This window comes from Alligator sinensis, unplaced genomic scaffold (assembly GCF_000455745.1).
Source record: "Alligator sinensis unplaced genomic scaffold, ASM45574v1 scaffold321_1, whole genome shotgun sequence".
In the NCBI taxonomy this organism is placed as follows: Eukaryota; Metazoa; Chordata; order Crocodylia; family Alligatoridae; genus Alligator; species Alligator sinensis.
In genome coordinates, this window is record NW_005841969.1 from 2,201,739 (window position 1) to 2,207,357 (window position 5,619).

General features: G+C 37.5%; 1 protein-coding gene across 13 annotated transcripts in view; it reads right to left on the minus strand.

The window, feature by feature from the left end:
* The window catches only part of ATF2 (activating transcription factor 2), an 82,334-nt gene that overhangs the window by 7,823 nt on the left and 68,892 nt on the right, over window positions 1-5,619 (minus strand). The window lies entirely within an intron of this gene.

Sequence of the window (5,619 nt, forward strand, 5' to 3'; positions counted from 1 at the left end):
AAAGTAAGATCAGACAGATGTGCAAATAGAGGGCAGCCTTGCAAATTTTTCAAAGAAACTCTGCCTCAGCCTACAAGTTAGCAATTCCTCTTATGGAATCAACCCTATCCCAGAAGCACTGGGCTGATCCTTTAGAACACAGATAACAAAGCTCCTACCCGCTTAGATATCATGCTTTTTATGTACACTTTTATCTTTTTTAATGATCCTTCAATCTTCAAGACTCAGATAAATATCAAAATAGGAAGACAAGCTACATGACTGGTGAATGTTGATATATGCCTCAAGACAACATGGCAATAAGATGCATAAGATAAAGAAACTTAAGATGAGAAGAAAAGCATTCATGTCCCTAAACAGACATAACCATCCAAGAAAAAAAAAAGAGTTTATGGGCATGTGTTCAGTGTGCATTGCTTGGTAGGTATTTTCTTCCCCATGTCCACTAATGTGAGACTCTGTATTAGTATAAAACCAAATAAAAATGACAAACATAAATATGTTAAAAGCTTGTCCCAGAAAAAAAAAGAATTTTTTCGTTGTCTTGCATTTTTGAAGATGAAAACATTGAAAAAAAGTTAAATGGAAAACTAGGGGAGCTAGTTTTTCCCTTTCTCCCCACAGACATTCCTGTCTATTGCTGCTACTACTTCTCCACCTATTGACAAAAACACTGACAGTTCCAGAAATGTCTCCTCCTTCATATCATTATGTAGCAAGAGTCTTCTGCAGGTGTAACAGCTAGCAAGCCACACAAAGGGAAAGGAGAGGTTCTTCATCTGTTAGAAGAGAAGGGAGAGACCCAGGCAATGTTACAGCTACCCCCTATATACACATAACTCTCATTCATTTAATCCCTGAGAGGAATGAATGTAGCTGTATCACTGGCACAGAAAAGGGGTGTTCAGTGTTCTGGATCTGGTGAAAACTGAGAAGTCAATGATTCAATGAAAGAGAAGCATATAAGAACGTTTATAAGAACACACAAAAGAACTGTACAATAGCCAGTTAAAGCTAAAGAGAATAACTGACACCAATAAGCAAATCAGATAACAAGAAATGAAACAAGATAACAAAATATGATAACTAGAAATGAAAGCATATGATTCAGATACTTTCCAATGCCAAAGAGGAAAGAGAAGCTCAAGGCAGGTATTAATTTCCATATTATACACAGATATAACACTAGGATGAGATAACTTTACATACAACTAGTAATTTAATCCTCAGCAAGACTATAAAGAAAATATCTGGAAATGAGAAGCTTCCCAGAGGGTAGCTATGTTCAATTTCCTTGAGAGTCCAAGTTTGCAAGCATAGCATTTCAAATAACCAACAACTGGGTTTAAAATCTGCTTTTGGAAGAACAAAATATTCTACTCTATGGATATACGGTACAGCTAAAAATTACTCTTCACCAAAGGAAACTCATTTCTTAAATCAGAAGTAGGAAATGGAGATGGAATATTTCTAGATTTTACAAGAGCCAGAATTGCATTGTGATGCACCTTTCTACTGGATAACTAACTTTATAAGTGCCCTGTTGTCACAGTTCAGGGATCCAATCTGTGGACTAGGTGAAACATGAAGGTGGTATGACCAAAAAACAAAAATACTTCTGTTTTTCCAAATGCTAAGGTCTTGGTTGGCCCCTTACTGTATAGTGGTATAGTTCAGCTAGTGCAGGAAAACTATAGAAATGTGGGGGAAGTATCTATGCAAGACCATATGTACCAATACAGTCACTAGGGTACTGATGAAAAGCAGTGAATAGACTACCCCTTCTTGAACAGCCTGCAAACAAAGGATCAGACATCTGAAATTGGCTAGGGATGTTCCCCACTACAATTACACAATTGCTTCTTTACAACTAACTTGGGCAAACTTTAGTCTTCAGCAAGATTCAATGCAATGTTCTGGAAATTTATGAAAACAAACAGGACCACCAATTCCTCACAATCCATTTTACATCTATCCTCCCACCCTGAAGACCGCAAAGACTTGGAAGCATGTTCCTGAAATCAGGTCTGAGATGAGGTGGCTAGAAAACATTTAAGCTTCTCCTATATAGTCTAAATTTTAGTCTTTAAGGCTAGGGACAGACATTCAAAAAGCCTGATCCTGATTTGATTCAATCTTTGCAGGTTACTCTAACCTGCAAAGCGTGAACCAATTTGGAGGTGGATAGACATTCCCTTTTCATTCCAGAAATGCAGGCACATGCCTGCAGTGACTCAGGCTAGAGCTGCGGGGATCCCTTCCCTTCCACAGTGCTGAGATGAGGGGGCCATGGCCCGGCTATGGCAGGACATTTTAATTGGGGGTTTCCCCCCCCCCCCCCACCAGCCCAGCAGGGAATTGCTAACTAAGTGTTTATCACCCCATTAAGAAAACAACAGAGGGACATTACCAGCTACCTGCTGATTTTGCCTTTGTCCCATCTGACACAGCACAGACCACAGCCAGCATGTGGTTTGCTAGCTAATGCTGAGAGGTGTCTGTGTAAGGCAGAGGGGATGGGGCAATCCCTGCTTAGCAGGGAGTGGGGAGGGGGAGAGCAGAGGGAAACCAGGCAGATGCCTGTAGTCTCTGCCACAACTCCAGCCAGGGAGCAGAGGGAAGGGGCAAGCTCTGCTGTGGAGCAGAGAGCCTCACTCAACCTAGAGAGCATGCTGGGATGCTGGGGGTGTCCAGTTTAACTTAAACCAGCATGGGGTCTGGGACAGACATTGTATAAACCGTTTTGACCCAAATCAGTTAAGTCTGATGCTACACTCAACCAGGTTCATCTCAAACCGGTTTCAGTCATTTTCAAACTGGTTTATGTGCACTGAACATCTGTCCTGTTACAGCTTTAATCCAGTTTCTGATCACTTAAACCTGTTTATGTGTAATGTCTGTCCCTTGTATAAGGGCTTGCTCAGTAGCATGCTTACTTGGGAAGACCCCAAGTTTACAATCAAGTAATTACTCAGATATTGTTCCATCCAGCCTCATGAAATTCACCAATTTTCCTTTTTGCCTTTCTGGTTTCTAAGTCATGATCATTTCTTGGGACCCTCCCAAAAAGCAGGCTGAGGATATTTAAAGTAAATGATAAAAAATGCTAGCTACAAATAGTTTGAGAACAAAAAGAGTGACCTAAGTACTTGCACTATTTACTCTGTGTGAAGCAAAAATGAATCCTACATTCAAAAGTTCCTTCAACAGCTAACAAAAATATTCTGCAAAGCCACTGGTTGCCTGTGCCTTTTTGAGTGTATCATGAGCTGCAGAGTAAACTGCTAACGCCATGCATATATGGTATAAATTAACTGCATCTCAGCAGTGTACAACACTTAACACTGCAGGAATATTCTAATCATCTCTTCTGGCTTTTTCTACACTACATGGGATTTTAAACTATTCAATGGTTCTTAAAACACAAGGCATAACTTTTAGTTTCCAGTAGTATAATGAAGCAGGGATGACCAAGGCAGCAGTCCCAGCACTGACCCTGGTGTGTGTAAGAAAGTGAGCAAGAGAGACACGTAAGCATGTACATGTACACGCACAAAAACCACAGCGGTTGCGCTGCCGGCCTGGCTGCCGCACATTGCTGGCAGCACAGCCATTGACACTGCCCCATCGGTGACTGCCACCCAGAACCCAGTTAAGCCTCTGTTAGTTTAATATGTCAAATAAGTCCTATGCAGACCACTACTGCAAACATATTAACTGATCTTAATTGGTTCTTCCTTGAACATGTCACTGAACCTGTCCATTTTTCCAACATCATATTAATTATTTCCCCCTCAGAAGTATTGGGAAGGTTAATGTTGGCACAGTACCCAACTCATAACACTTACACAGAAGGGTTTTGTGTATTTATATTTTTTCTGATATATACATACATTCTTCATCTACCAAGTTCCTCCCATAACATACTACCCACTAAACTAATCATAAGAGTAGATAAATATTGTTTTTGTAAGATGATAGAGGTCTTCACAAAAAAATACCAGCTCTTTATATCTTCCTTCTCGCCATTTCTTTATATTTTCTTTAAAAACACAGGCTTCTTTTTTAATATCGATAAGCATGTTGGCATCTTACATACTCTGTTATGTGTTGTTTCTTGGTAAATTAGTTTTACTACAACATCTTTTATTATGAAGGTAATCCTAAGTACCTCAAGATCTACAGTGAATTAGAAATACTACTGTACCTTTTCAAGGCAGAAAATATACACAATAAACACATTTGGTGTTTTAATAAAGAAATCCTTCATTTGTAATTAATTTGCCAGTCTATTTTGAAGATGTGTAAGTTTAAGATTTTTTCTTGCAAATCCAGACATATACATGACTTCCTGCTATCAAAATTCAAGAAACCCAGCTTGTTTAGAAAAAAACATGCATGCATAATGTTATCCCCCAGTAGCTTCTACATGAAATTATGTTGTTTGTCAGATGGGAGCCATAATGGCCTCATCCCTGCAGCAATCATTGTTAATATAAATCCCAAACATATTTCTATATGGTTCCAATTTACTCCAAGATGCTATTTTCCATCTTGTCAAAATGATTGGGGATCAAAGGACTAAGATTTATAAGCTCAAAACTGACAAAATCAGTGTTCTAAATATATATGGCAATAGAGACTTGCTAAATCTCCTGAATCTTTTAAATTAAAAAATATTGCCCATTCTGATGAAACTGCTTACAATGACTACAAGTAAAGATGGTGGCCATTAAGTTTTATCGCAAGCACCTGAGGATCTGTTTGCATGCAATACAAAATGTTCCTTTATTCTCCTGAATTACTGACACTGGCAAATTAAAATGAAGTGGCTACATATGGCAGAAACAATCTTCACATTTACAAATATCCTGAAATATCACTAAATCATAAAAATGAAAGCTGTGGGTTATATATTATGAATGTTGCCTAATGCATTCCCTGCTCAGTTATTTGTTACAAATTTGTGTACAATGGACACAATTGGCCATTTATTCTACAGCAGCAGCTGGTTCTTGTACTGTGCATCATAACCAAAAAATGAAGTAACAAGTAAGAAGAACACAATTAACCTTTAAAATGCTGAAAAAGAAAAAGTGAATACCAAACTTAATTTCCTTAAAATTGCATATTTTTCCTGATTTTTTTTAAACTTGTGAATTCTCAGTGAGTCTTTTCCTTTTATAATTGTACTGTAAAAATTCAAACATCTTCAGTTTTTTTTATAAAAACAGCTATTTTATATACAAGTTAAAACAGTAACAGTCAGGAACCTGCTTCTGGTTATTTTAATGGATTGGCTGATCCTGGGTGTATTGGTAAATGAGGACACTACCCTCAAATGAAATCTCATTATGAAATGGTAGAAACAAGGACCTTTTGCCTTACCAAAATAAGATAAAGCATAAAAGAGATGGTTTATTATGTACTATCAATATATTACTTCTATTTAACAAAAGTGGGTACAGAATTATTTCCTATGATTCTTTTCTATTTAACATACATATTTATTGAAGTAAGGAAAATGTCTATAAAATGTTGCAGAATGTTTGAAGTTTAAGTCAAAAGCTTAAATAGTTTCAAAAGCTTAAAACAGTTTGAAAATATCATACATTCATT